This window comes from Anolis carolinensis, unplaced genomic scaffold, assembly GCF_035594765.1.
Source record: "Anolis carolinensis isolate JA03-04 unplaced genomic scaffold, rAnoCar3.1.pri scaffold_25, whole genome shotgun sequence".
Taxonomy (NCBI): Eukaryota; Metazoa; Chordata; class Lepidosauria; order Squamata; family Dactyloidae; genus Anolis; species Anolis carolinensis.
In genome coordinates this window covers 819,217-832,934 of record NW_026943834.1, presented here as the reverse complement: position 1 = coordinate 832,934, position 13,718 = coordinate 819,217, and the positions used below count along the sequence as shown (strand labels likewise).

Here is a 13,718-nt window from a genome sequence, read left to right as displayed (position 1 = left end):
TTGTCCATGAAACAAAGTTTGAGTACACTGACCCATCAGAAAGCAAAGGTGTAACTCTCTCAGCCACCTGTGTGGATATGTTTGGAGTACAGTGTTCCCTCACTACTTCGCGGTTCACTTTTTGCGGATTCACTGTTTTGCGGTTTTTCAATAAACTCTAAAAGACTATTATAAATCATAAAAAATTACAATTTACAACCTAAGGAAGGGAGGAAGGAGAAGCCAAAGGAAGAGCAAAGGAGCCCAAGTGGCAATGGGAGGAGAAGGAGGCGATTTATCAATACACGATTGGTTGATAAAGACTTAAAATAGTGTATAACTACTAAAATAATGTATAAATATTAAAATAAATATAGTGTCTCTACTTCGCAGATTTTCAATTATTGTGGGTGGTCCTGGAACCTAACCACAGCGATAAGTGAAGGAACACTGTATTTCAAAATTCCAGATAAGGGATGCCCAACCTGTATAAACTTTCATAAACCCTTCCAGTTTGTCTCAAAGGGGTGCAAGATTACTTTGTTTGCTCATATACCGTTTCTTCGGAGCTCAAAAATGCAATGTCTTCAAGGTCTGAATTTTGTAATATCAGGACATTTTAAAAGTAACAGAAAAAATAGGCGATCAATTGAAACTTTTTCTGCCAAATAAGGATCATTAGTGAGTGTGCACTAAGCAAAGGATATTTCAACTCCTTGTACACACAACTTTATTTGTGGGATCTGCGAATGAACCCCTGTGAAATCCATACCCACTCAAGGAAATAAATGGCAGTTTCACAAAAGCCAGGGTCCTGGATCTCAACATGGTAAGGTTAATCATTTATTCAAAATCACCATTAATCAATTACTATATTATGTAATACATTTTATGGTTGGTCCACATATTTTTCATTGATTTGTTATAATGCAACTAATTAGAACATAATTAAATTGAATTAACTTAAATAATAACAGAGAACTTACGCAAAGAGTTCCAGCAAGAAGATAATGTGAAAGTTGTCACAGTTCATGATTTCATATGTTCTGAATGACCTTTCATCATAATGAAGAGTTAGGCATCGTAATCATCTTCCTATTTAAACTGGTTAAGCGACTCATTAAGCTTTCCCTTTTATCTTTTCTTTAGACTATTAAAGGTTGAGTATCCCTTATCCAAAATGCTTGGGACCAGAAGTATTTTAAATTTTGGACTTTCTTCAGGTTTTGGGATATGTGTGAAATGGAGGGAATCCAAGCATAGTGCTTTGTGCAATGCCTCCTGCCATTTCACGACTTGAGTTGTGTATGATATTCAAGTGTTAAGATGCATAATTGAACATTAACTTAGAATTGTCCATGCCATTCCTGTGTATGATTGTGAACACTAAGCATACATAACTATCTTAACTACTCATCATAGGGTTTGGTTTCCAGGTGTTTTACCACTTTGGTCACCTTCTTCTAGACACAACTGTATAGATTTTCAAAAGCAAAATCTACATCAGCTGTAGATACCTATTGATATTTGGTTAGTATTTCTCTCTTCCCTCCCTTTTTTTTGGGGTGATTGGTGAAGCCAAAGGTCAATGTTGAACTCAAACTGACTGTCCCCCAGACACTACATTTCCCCATCCCTGGCTCAACCAATTTCTGACTTACTGCAATTTTGAGCAAAGGGTGTGTTCGTCAATTGCATCTGTCCTATTTGTCTTTCTGTTTATCCAGATATATACATATGCACAAATTTGAAAAAGCTTAAACATTTTTGTTTCTGTTAGACACATGTTTTGTTTCAACGATCAAAGTAAATGCAAGGTAATTAGAATAAACATCACAGCCCAACAAACAGCTGTGACAACATAAGATTTTTTTTTTTAAAAAAAGCTTAAAGGTATATTTGACTAATGCTGCAGACTGAAGAGTCAATTCCATTGTACAGTTCATCCCACCAAAATACAAAGAATAGATTGTGTGCATTTGAATATTTGTTGGTCTTGGGGGATTTTGTTGTTCAGAATGCAGGGCAGGAATATTCTCTCTCCAACATTTAGGGAGACATCAAGCAGAAAGACATACAGGCGTTGCATAACAAAACAACTTTTTTGGAAACTGCTTATTTATTGTGGAGGCATTAATTTCTTTTCAACTATATACAGAAGATGAGATTATATTTCACTGGGGGAGGGAGGGAGGAAGGGTGAGATGGTGTGTTTTCCTGATGCTTAGCTGGAGTGCCACACAATGAAAGTATTATTAAGCTCTGAAAATCAACCTATCTAGAGATATTCATAAAGCCTGAGAAAATCTGAAAGTAAATAAACTGCAACAGATAAGCAAGCTATGCATCTAGAGCAGCTAGCAAATAGGCTCAGTCGGAAAGCTGCTATTCTTCCTGTCTTATGCTTCTTGCACACATATCAGTGGCACAGTTTCAAGTAATATTTACTGACAGCCTGCAAAATGTTACCTAGAATGACATAGGCCTAAATCATGTGAGCTAGTTCCCAAGCTTGAGAAAAGTCATTGACTGAATTGGTGAATGTTGAGTCAACACCTAGGTAAATCCTATTTAGTCAATGGATCATGCCACTTAAGATTAACAAATAGATTCAAACCATTCCATGTCTGTGAATGTATCTATAGTGTAAAATTAATTCACCTTGAGACAACTTTAAATTCATAACTCAGTGCTATGAAATCCACAGATATGTTGCTTAACGAGGCACCAATATTCTTGGGCAGAGAATGCTAAAGGCCTTGTAAATGTACAACTCTCCTGATTCCATAACATTGAGCCATGGCAATTAAAGTGGTCTCAAATGGCATTGGTTCTAAAGTTTAAATCCCCCTGTGTACTTTACCTTTGGGCACTTACTATAGAACAGATGTACGGTCAAAGGCTGATGGGATATTCCTAAGAAATTTGTAACAGATTAACAACAGTTTCCAGTTCTTGAACAAAAGAAATAGAATAAGGTTCTCTGTTTAAATTATGCTGTTGAGGACTAAGAAAGATTGGTATAATGAACAGATTTTGTTGACTCTCTGCCCTGCAGTGTGATGGAGACTCCTTCTTTGGAGGCTTTTAAGCAGAGGTTGGATGGCCATCTGTCTGGGGTGCTTTGAATGTGATTTCCTGCTTCTTGGTAGGGGATTCGACTGGTTGGCCCATGAGGCTTCTTCCAACTCTATCATTTTATGATTCTATGAAACTTTTTTCAGTTTATAATTATGACTGTAATTGTGTTTGCTCTAATTAAAAAACTGTACATTCTCCCATTGTTTATTACACAAAAGATTATTTGAAAAAACAAACAAACCTAAAACCCAGTGTAGACCTTTTCTTGTCTTCACACTTGGGGAAAATCCATCAAGTAAATTTTGCATGGTTTCTTTTGTAAAGTTGGTTTTCTACATACAAATGAATATTTCACAAATGTGAAAAATATTCTGGCCGTTGATAATTATAAATAAAAAAAATACTTTCCTACTTGCTAAACAGAAAAGCAAACAAAAAACATCTGACACCTGAATGTTACAGTTAAAAGCCCTACCTTTTCCCATGTTTCTAACTTTAGAGAAGCCTATCTTGCTTCATTTGATGGCCTCCTCTTTTACTGCCATGTCTAACTTCTGTCACATTTCATTACTCTATTGACATCGCAGAACACAATATTACTGGGACAACTGGAAATGTCAGATCAAAAGTATGATGCAGCACCTTGGGAAATGAAATCTAGTCTTTGCAATTTATTCCTCTTCCCACCCCCGGCACCTCTTGGACATTTTGTTTAATATTAGAGTGTAAAACCCATAAAGCACTACTGTCATTTATATACTTTTTTAAATAATGTTTTAAACAATGTAGCTTGGTTTTACAATCCTTCCAGTAGTCTTTTCTACTTCCCAAAAGATTTTTAAAAAGATGCTGCTTCTCTCAAACCATAGATTAGTTCAGGAAAACAGTAGAGGAAATATATTGACAAGATGGAATGTGTCCAGAGGAGGGAAACCAAAATGATCAAAGGTCTGGAAACTAAGCCCCATGAGGGTGCTGGGTTTGTTTAGCTTAGAGAAAAGAAGATTTAGAGGAGACATGATAGTCATGTTTAAATACTTGAAATAATGCCCTATTGAAACTGAAGCAGGCTTGTTTTCTGCTGCTCCAGAGACCAGGTCACAGAGCAATCGATCCAAACTACAGAAAAGGAGACCCCACCTAAATGTTAGGAAGAGTGAGTTTAATTTCCTTGTAATGTTGTAGTTTCCTTATCTAGATGTTTATAAACAGAGGCTGGATGGTCATCTGTCAGGAGTGCTTTGATTATGTGATCCTGAATGGCAGGGTGTTGGACTGGGTGGCCCTTGTGGTCTCTTTCTACTCAATTCTATCATTCTAAGTGAGAAATGCCTATCAAGTGGGCTGGCAGCTAAGAAGACCATACATTAATTTGTACTCTTTCAGCCCTTATCCAAAAGAAACTTGCCCACAAAACAGTTAAACAAGCTAGGAAACTTAAAAGTGGGCACACACCTTCTCAGAATTGCTATCAGCCCAAAAAGTAATTCAGCACTGCAGATATGCTATTGTCTCTCTGTCTAAAATATCCAGGGCTCTCTTGCTATGGAAAATGAAAGTAGGAAGGTGTCCAAAGGGTACTAATGAGTGGCATTATCTATTATTGTATCAAATGGATAAATATGTGATTTGTCCACTAGAAAAATACAAATTTTCTAGATCTTCTAAATGCTTGTGTCCTGTGGTTGGTCATGGAACTGACCAGAGGTACAAATCCCTTCAAAATACATGCAAGCTATGGCGAACGCCAACAATACAAGGTCAGGTAATATACTAGAAATCAAATAATAGTGGAAAGAATTCCTTTAATGTCACATGCACATGTAAACTCCCTTAAGTATGTGATTTTCTTTTCTGGCCATTATGTAATGGTTCTATTCAGATAAGAGTCATATAGATAGAGTTCTCCCATTGTAATACTTTCATATGCAGTTGTGCATAATTGGGTGGTGCATAACTATTTGCGAGTCCCCAAAAATAGCATTTGATTCATTGGACTCACTAGAAATAGCCATTGGGCATTGCTCATTGTCCAGTAAGACAACAATCAAGCATTTCAGCAATTACACTATCAGGCCCCTTCTACACTGCCATATAATCCTCATTATCAAAGGAGATAATCCACATTATCTGCTTTAAACTGGATTATATTTATTTATTTACAGCATTTATATTCCGCCCTTCTTTCTCACCCCGAAGGGGACTCAGGGCGGATCACATTACACATATAGGCAAACATTCAATGCCTTTTAACATAGAACAAAGACAAGACAAACATAGGCTCCGAGCGGGCCTCGAACTCATGATCTCCTGGTCAGAGTGATTCATTGCAGCTGGTTGGAGCTGGCTTGCTCTCCAGCCTGCACCACACCTATATGAGTCTATGCTGCCATATGCTGGGGTTTTTTGGTATTTTAAAAATATTTGAGGGTATGTACAAAACAGAACAGGACACATGACACACACCACAGAACACAGACACACGCTGAAGGATTAGTAAGAGGAGAACTATAAAGGACTTTGGGGAGGGAGTAGCACTAGGTATGGGAAAGCAAATAAGTTTAGGCCAACAAAGGAATAGGAACAGAAGTAACAGAATTATCAAAAAGGCGAAGTTAAAGTTAACCGTACACACAGAATTCAAAAACACATCTGCTTATTCCTAATTCCTACTCTCCATAGGGGCTGAGTCTGTGGCTCCTCCCTCTGCAGAAAGGTTGGCTGACAAGTTAAAAAACCAAACAGCCTGCAGCTGCCGTGACCAATCATATTCAGCCCCCTGCCCCCTCCCCAGAAAATTGTTACATTTATTAATACAGAACTTAAGTTTGAAATGACCCAAATCTCCAAACATTCAAAAAAATTCAAAAGTGTTTTAGAAGAGCTATTTTGTTTTGAAAAGATTCAGATCCTGGTTTGCCGGTTCATATTTCAATGCTTTGTTCTTCCAAATCACCCAGATCTTCCAAAATCCAGAACAACCTCCAAAATTGTTAACCACTTCTAAGTAATACATATAAAAATATTAGAAAACAGACAATGGAAGTGGATCTAGAGAAAGTCAGATTATTGCAGGTAAATTAACCTAATGTTTGGTTTGAACAAATTGAGTGAGATTAATAGTAGATTAATTTTTCAAGAATATAGAAGAATATATACATGTGAATGAAACTGCAGTTATTAGTCCTGTTTCATTTACCATTTGCATCTCTTCAGTTATTCTTCAAAGTTTAGTCCTACTTTAATAACCATTTTTTGGAAGTGTAAATATTCAACACATTGTTTCAGTAGAACAGGAGAACATACAGTCAATAAACAGCATGTGAACATCCCAGTCCCCATCTTTGCAAATCCTAAATGCTGACCAGAAATCCCCAAACCCTACTGACACTTCATCGCAGAAGTCATTTTAAACATTGGAGGTTTCTGTCCCCAAACTACATCAAGTCATCAGAAACCTCCCTAAAATATACGGGTATCTTTTCCTCACAGCAAGACAGAGGATGCGCCATCCCCTTCCCCTGCAAAAACTAGCATTGGGAAAGGTGATGGGCAGTGTTATCTGGACATGATTAAACAATAGAGAAAACTTGATGAGACTGTAAAGGAAAGAAATTAGGTATTGGTATTGGGAGGTAGGTATTGGTAGCAGGTGGTTTTTCTGAGACTAACAAAAGCCAACCCAAATGTATATTATTTTAAGCCCCAGTCAAATTGAATGAAATGTAGTAATTACATTAAGAACAAAGAGAGAAATATTTGGATTAAATAAAACAACAGAGAGAACTTGATGAGATTCCAAAGAAAAGAAATTAGGTATTGGTATTGGTAGGTAGGTACTTAGTAGGTATGTAGGTAGGTATAGGTGTTTTTTCTGAGACTGAGGCTTTGCTGTTTGCTGGAATTCTTAATAATAATAATAATAATAATCTTTTAAAAGTATTTTTTTTGAAGGAGTGGAGGGAGGAGAAAAAAATATAAGAAGAGGAGACGAGAGAAAAAACCAAAGTGGGTGAATCAAGGCTCAGAGCCACTCTAATATTTTTAAAGAAAAGCACACCCACCCACCCATGAGATGCTTTTTCCCAAGCCCCCAAATGTGCACCCACCCACCTGCACTTTCCATCTCCCAGTCCCACTAAATAATCAAGAAAATAAAAGGGAAAGAAAATAATAAAAATAGATTCAAAGCTAGAAGCCAAACCAAGCCAAAAGCTAAAACTGCGAGTGACAAGGCAATCAGACTAAAGCACCGTTCTCTAGAGCCAGGACACAACTGAGCAATGGAGGTGCTCATCCCGTTTATATAGACCTAGCTTGGGTAAGACATGGCATGGATTTCTTGTGTTCTGATTGGCTCAACAGACAGGGCTCACAGGAAAACCCGTGCAAGCACGCAGCAGCCTCACCACGCTCCGCCTGTTCCCAAAAAGAAATCAAAAGTAGCCACAATTGGCAGCTGAGTGGTCTGTTTCAGACAAAAAAAAAAAAAAACATGGCTGTGGAGTCCTTGCCATTACGGACGTCCAAATAAGCCTAATAAACCAAAGATCATTTTCTAAAGCCGATCTGGGCACAACTGTAGTTAACATCCATTGCAATTGCTCAATTGGTGATGATGTAAGTGTTTTTGTTAAGGTTTGTTTCATACCTGTACATCTTAGGGCAAAAAATCTCAACTTTGCATTTAAATAGATGGAGTCTGAGTTGCCAGGAAGTGACCAAGAAACACAACTTGAGTTGATGTAGTAATAATAATAATAATTTTATTCTTATATCCCGCCCCATCTCCCCGGAGGGACTCGGGGCGGCTTACATGGGGCCATGCCCAGACACGACAGTACAAATCAGATAAAACATTAAACCGAGCAGTAAAACTTCAACATGATTAAAAACAGTCATAAAAGTCAATATACACAATAATATTAAAATCCTGATTTGGGTCAAAAGATCCAGGCCAAGGTGCAAAGCAATATCAAGTTATCAGGGAGGGATAATTATACAGCAGGTGTAATACTTAAAGGACAGCTTGACTTGGCATGCAGCTGTATTAAAAGGGGGGTGGGGCAATTTCCGCAAAATTAAAAAAAACATAAAGCAAACAACATGACAATATATATACAGTGGGTGTCTAGAAAATCAAGCTGAACTAACAACTTGTCTGAAAATTCTGGACATGCTATGCTAAATTATCTAGTTCTCTTCTTTGGTAGTAGCTATTTTTTATGTATAATGTTGACTGCTGAGATCTGTAAACACACTTTCTTGTTAGTTCAATATCTTTTTTCCTTCATCCCCTTGCCTTGTGGCATCTTTTATTTCACTTCTTGAAGGATACCATATAAATGCATCCAGACATTTCAACAGAGATTAAAAAATATGACAACCATTTTGGAATAAATCACAAGACATGTGTGTGTTGTTATTAATTGTACAATTCCTTGAAAAACCAGAAACAAAACAGGGCTCCAGGCTGCATCTTGCAAAGTCTGTTCTCTAATGCTTGGGATTTTGCTTGCTTCCTGTTATTTTCTTTTGGACCATTAGTCATAAACAGCATCCTCATTTGAAGCATGTCAACTTGGCGAGTGTTTTATCTTCCTTCTACAGGACTCCTTTGAAACAGGAAAGAAAATAGAACTCTAACTCTTGTTTTAAAAAAAACAAGGGGAAAAGCAAAGCTCGACACATTTCAGACTTGTCGGAGAATGAACAAATAAAGTGAACAAAATGCTTAAAAAGCTGAAAGGCTGCAAAGGATCATTGAGAAATTCAACAAATTGCCATAACCCAAGAGTCCAGCAGACTCATATGTTGAAGAACCAGTGGTGCCATCAGAGGAAACACCAATTCTACACGTTACTGAAAAACCCTAAGGGACCACACCGCTTCAGCCTCGGGTCTCCATAGCCATGTTCACATTACAAGAAAGTAGAATCCACATAACTGTCAGGAAGAACTTATAGTAAGAGCTGTTCAACAATGAATAAATGATTTCCCAGAATTATGGGCTATCCATCTATGTAAATCTTTAAGCAGAAATCAGATGGGCATCTTTTGAGAACACTCGATTGTGTTGTTGTGTGTTTTCCAGGCTGTATGGCCATGTTTCAGAAGTATTCTCTCCTGACATTTTGCCTCACAATCTCTGAGGATGCCTGCCATAGATGTGCGCAAAACATCAGGAGAGCATACTTCTGGAATATGGCCATACAGCCTGAAAAACAATAAGCAACCCTGTGATTCCAGCCACAAAAGCCTTTGGCAACACTTTATTGTGTGTTCCCACATGGCAGGGGATTCTCCTATATATAGCCATTAAGATGTGTGTTATCCATTAAAAATGGTTCAAAAGTCATTACAAAACTGGGAGGCACTGGCATTTCATTTCTAAAGTGTTTATACAGTATAGTCAGTGAAAAATTCATTACTATAACTAGAGTAATTAAATTTTGTTACTATTTCATTATAGTAATTGTGCACAATCATTGGGGACACTTCAGGGGCTCCATTCTCCCTCATTTTTACAGATATTGGGGTGAAACTCACTACAAAGGTAGAACACATTTACCACTCTTAGCCCACCAAATTTCATAATGTTTCACTTATTCACAGACCTTGGGGAATTTTCATTTTTTTTCCTAAACAATATTTTTTAGTTATAAAGATAATAGGTTCCTAGTTTGAAAGTATTATTTCCTATTTAATTCTGTACTCCTTACTTTGAAAGTAGTGGCACTACACCAGTAACTTTGGTTTTGCACCAAAAACTTTGTCAAATTGGTGGATTGGATAGCAAAATGTGCTATAACACGATGCCCCTCGTACAAAGACAAAGGTTTTGCAGTTTAATAAACTTTTGCCATGTTTTTATGATAGAACCAATTAGGAAATGGCATTTATGACCCAAGAACAAAAACCATAGTGTAGAAACCATCAAAGCATCCCTGACAGATGGCTATCCAGCCTCTGAATAATAAAATAATAATAATAATAATAATAATAATAATAATAATAATAATAATAATAATAATAATAGCAATAATTGTAATAATAAGAAGAAAGAAAGTGTGTTCCTAATTTGAAAGTGTTATTTCCTGTTTAATTGTGCAGTCCTTCTACTTCTACTCCAGGAACTTTGTTTTTGAGCCAAAAACTTTGTTAAATGGGTGGATGACAATATTAAGCTGGTGGACTGGATAGTATACTACACCAAAATATGCTATAATATGATATCCCTCATGCAAAGAAAAGGTATTTGCAGTTTAATAAACTTTCACCATGTTTTTATGAAAGATCAAATTAGGAAATTCATTTATAACCCAGGAACAAAAATTAGAGTAGAATATTAAATTTATTGGAACTCTGGCTGACTACGGAGAAGCAAATCTCTCTGATGTTGAGCAGTGCACTGCATTCTGGGAAATGTAGTTTAGGGCAGGGCCTTTTGAATTCTCTGGCACAGGGCTCCTCCCTTCCCAAACTACATTTCCTAGAGTTCTATGCTGTTCTCAACAAACACTGCTCCCGCTTTTCCCTGCTCCTAATGGCGAGACTTCATTAATTTACAGGGGAAAGGCAAGGCACTAAGGCAGCCTTTTTGGCTTTGCTTTCAGCTTTGCTTCCTTGCACTGAATATGAAATTGACTTTGGGGGCCTTCCAAGATTTCCAAGACTAAAAGAAAAAAAGGATGGGGTAAGTTTTGATTCTTAATTTTTTGGCACCAGCCATGGCCACGTATCGGATATTGCCTCGTAAGTATGAATTTGACAAATTGATCCAAATTATGAGGACAAACGAAAAACGCACACCTTTAATAGCCACAATGATCCCTCTGAAATCTATAATTTGAAATTCTATGATTCTCAGAACTGATTTTGACAGGACTCATGAAGTAGATTTTCAAATAATCAAAAAGAATGTTCTACTGAAAATAATGATAATTAATGGTTGAAAGATGATGGGTTAGAGCAGGGGAAAGCTAACACATTGGTCCAATTATCAGGAGAGTGAAGGTCACAATGGAATTATTTCCTTCCCTGATAGAGAGTTCTAGTGCTAGACCAAACAGCAAACTCCAGAATGTCATAGGGTATAGTCATGATAATAAAAGTGGAATCGTAAGTGTGTAATATGAAAAGGGCTCTATACAAGAGATCCATCACAGATAGTTCCCTCCATGCTTTTGGGTGTCTACCTTCCCTTGATAATTTCATCAATTTCATGCGGTTTTGTGAGATTTATTCACCACCATTACCCCCAGATGTATGTAATTTATGAGTTCATCTTGAGTGAGACTGGGAGATTTCCCCCATCTGTAGAACATACATTTTTACACAAATAGTTGGTATAACTGTGCAGAACCACCTGAGGATGTCTGCATTTCTATTTAGTCCTTCCCTGCCCCGGATTTCCTCTGGAGTTCCCCCTGAGGAGAAATCTTTGGGTGTCCTTGCTTTTTACTGTAGGCATAATTAATTTTCCTAGCAACATTAATGTTGTCAAGTTCTCATATAACACTTATTCCCAGCCAAATGCAGCGTAAATGCCATTATAAGATATTTCACTAACAAAATTCTCAAATACTCAGATGCTGTGCTATTTAAAAATTTTGTACAGACAAATTATGCAAAAGCAGAACAATCACCCATAGTTTATAAATATCCTTGGAAAATCTCCAAACCATTGGTTAAAGCTCTAGGCAGTGTGGCATTTTGGCACATTATCACTGGAGGGCATGATAGAATGTCACTCCTTAATTTATAGTCAGGGTTAATTAATTAAAGCTGCTTCTTACATTGCCTCCAGCTTTCTCTTTCCACTCTCCAGCCTTAATTTTCTTGAGTTTGAGAGAAAATGCTCAGTTTATTTCTGAAAGAAACCAGAGAGAAGGCCCTTGGTGATGAACTGATCATTATTTCACAAAGAGAACTTCACAATGGCTTCATTTTTAAAAATTATTTACTTATCTGTTTTCTTTGGATTTTTTTCTTTTATTGAAATCTGATAATTGCTAGGCAATATGCAGAATCCATTGGAGAAAAGTCACCTAGTATAGTCAGTGCAGAATTTATTGCTTGGTTTTATATTGAAGGACACTACAACTCCACTTGCAGTTTTGAGTTCCTGAATCCACACCTGTATAAACCATTTTTCTCAACCTAAAAGGAACCACACCAACCATTTTAAAAATAACAATAGAAATAAAATAATCATGATCCATCAATAAAATGTAATGGCCTGGTTAAAATCAGTATCAAGGAGTACAAATACAAATAACTACATATTAGTGCATTCATTCCAACAAAAGCAATGTTGAAAACCTTGTTAAGAAGAAATGTCTTTCATTAGATAGTTACATTAGTGAAATAAAAGAGCTTGTTTCATAGGACAAATTTCACTTACAAACGCAACTAGAAAAAAGCTCCTTCATGCATTGCCAAAAGCCAATAAACCACTTGATCTAAAATTGGGGGAATGGCAATTCCCAATTATATCAAAGGGGACTAAAACTTCTCTTCAATTTGGCAGGATAATAATAATAATAATAATAATAATAATAATAATAATAATAATAATAATAATAATAATAAAAACTTTATACCCTGCCACCATCTCCCCGCGGGGACTCGGGGCAGCTTACATGGGGCAGAGGGCCAAACAACATAGAACAAAACATAGGCAACATAATACAAATCACACTATAAAAAGATAAAACAGCAATACAATATATCAATTAAAACAAAAATACAGGATAAAAGATGGCATTTAAAACACATAAATGGTAAAATCGTAATAAAAATGGGATAGATTATTTAAAACCCTCTGGGGCTGATTAATTAATGACTGTATCTCCAAAGGCCTGCCAAAACATCCAAGTCTTCAGTTGTTTCCTGAAGGAAGGTAGAGAGGGAGCCAACCTAATCTCCCTGGGGAGGGAGTTCCAGAGTCGGGGAGCCACGGCCGAGAAGGCCCTCTCTCTCGTCCCCACCAAATGCAGTTGTGAGGAGGGTGGAAGTGAGAGAAGGGCCTCCCCAGAAGATCTCAGCGGTCGGGTAGGTTCATAGGGGACGACGCAGTCACGAAGATAGGCAGGTCCCGAACCTTATCTTATGCTACTCTTCTGTAGGACTATCAGGCCTGCTATATTTCCCAGGTGAGGAGCAAGCTGGACTGAACTCTGAACCTGAGCAGAAAGACAAACAACAAATAATAATTTTGGTTAAAGGATCTAACATGTCCCAGTACTGATTGAGACTCAGGACTTCATCATATGCAAGAACCCCTCTCCCTGCCCTATTTTCCACGCACTTCTAAAACAGTTTATAGACAAAGTACCATGGAGCCCATCAAGCAGACAGACTTCCAGCTGTCATGCATGGTGTTTCATCAATGAACTTTGTTAGAAGTGTGGCAATACGGGGGGGACTGAAGCCAGGGAGAAATCATCTTCTGAGCACCTGATGCACCTGGAAATGTGTCCTGTTTTGTCTTTCGAGAACAGCCTTAAGACATTGTGGTAAGTAAATGAAAACTGATTTGCTTCAGCAAAACAATGTACAGTACACTTAGTGAAATAATGCAAAAGAAAGCCAGGAAGTCTTACTTCAGACAAAGAAAAAGGCATAAATCCAGATGCAGATTTGGAGCAGGCATA

General features: G+C 37.3%; 1 long non-coding RNA gene across 1 annotated transcript; it reads right to left on the bottom strand.

The window, feature by feature from the left end:
* Positions 1–7,809: 7,809 nt before the first annotated feature.
* Positions 7,810–13,472, bottom strand: LOC134294847 (uncharacterized). The gene is made up of 2 exons (XR_010001508.1): positions 11,859–13,472; positions 7,810–8,675 (listed from the first exon to the last, which is right to left on the bottom strand). It is a non-coding gene; the product is annotated as an uncharacterized LOC134294847 (long non-coding RNA).
* Positions 13,473–13,718: the final 246 nt, after the last annotated feature.